Source organism: Chaetura pelagica, unplaced genomic scaffold (assembly GCF_000747805.2).
Source record: "Chaetura pelagica isolate M959 unplaced genomic scaffold, ChaPel_1.0 scaffold10, whole genome shotgun sequence".
Classification (NCBI taxonomy): domain Eukaryota; kingdom Metazoa; phylum Chordata; class Aves; order Apodiformes; family Apodidae; genus Chaetura; species Chaetura pelagica.
In genome coordinates, this window is record NW_009952263.1 from 6,622,561 (window position 1) to 6,623,818 (window position 1,258).

The following is a 1,258-nucleotide window of genomic DNA, read 5'->3' on the forward strand; positions in this document are numbered from 1 at the left end:
CCCTAATGAGGAAGCACTAAGCTGTGATGAGATCTCCCCTCAGTCTCCTTGTCTCCAGGCTGAAAAATGTCCTCTCTTTATCTGATTTGCTGAAACTTTCTTCTCATCTAATACAGTCGACAGGTTTTCACGAGCTAGTAACTTATAAATATTTCTTAGTCATCTGAATATATCCACTAAACATAGATGAGGCTAAATCTGTCACTTATCTCTTCAGATTTGACCAGGCTCTTCACCCAAGTAGTAGAAAACCTCAAGCCAGTTCATGCTTACCTCCAGTTCTGCCAGTTATGTTGCAGTAGTCAAGTGATCAGTAATATAAGTGGTGGTTATTGCATACTGCTTTACTTGGGATTTCCATGTCTCCATAGGCACTTCCAAGTGTTGTGCTGTTCCTGGTCTTTTAATACAATGGACTTTAGTGTGTACTGTGCCTCTTCTGCTTTTTTAGTTTCAGAACTTATATGGTAAAATATTTTCTTAAATTCTCCATTTCATGTTGAACTTTTTGTGGGAATACTGACTGTGATGGCTCTGAGGAGTGTGGTAGATAATTTCTGTTATCCTTCAGTGCTGCTCAAATCCATCATGTGTTAGTTCAACAATGAATTTGTGACTTTTTGTTTAGTTGGATAAGCTTGGTGACTCTGTACATTGAGTAACAGATTTTTAATTTGCTGCATCTTTGGCATGACTCTCAAAGCTGGCAGATGTTAGGTGAGAACGGGCTGTCATGGAACAGGTATAGACAGCCCTTCTAGCTAAGCTGTCTTCACACTTATTTTGCTCAGATCTTCTACAAATTGTAGCCTATGGCACAGAGGTTATCTCTACTTGGGAGGTAAATGTCTTTTGCTTTCCTGCAGGCCAAAATCAAAATCCCTTGGCAGCTTTTCTTTTAATTCTGTATCACCAACATTAAACACAGTTTGCCTCTGACAGAGTATTCCTCAGTATTGCAAGAAGTGCTGGATAAAGCTTTTTCCTCAGATCTGTAAAATGGTATTTTCTGTCTAGATATAAAAGACACTAGAATGGATAGCATTCAAATAAAATATTTTTTTTAGCATTACATTATTTCCTAAGCATTGTTAAGACTTAAGCCATTTTCAGTTGGCTATGTTACAAATGTTCCTGAGCCCCCACTCCCACAATGTGCAAATAGCTATTTTTGAGCCCTTTCTTTTTTATCCATCCCAAAGACTCTCATAGAGCTGTAGTAGTGTGGTTTCCAATCTCAAGGTTCATCAGTGTTGTT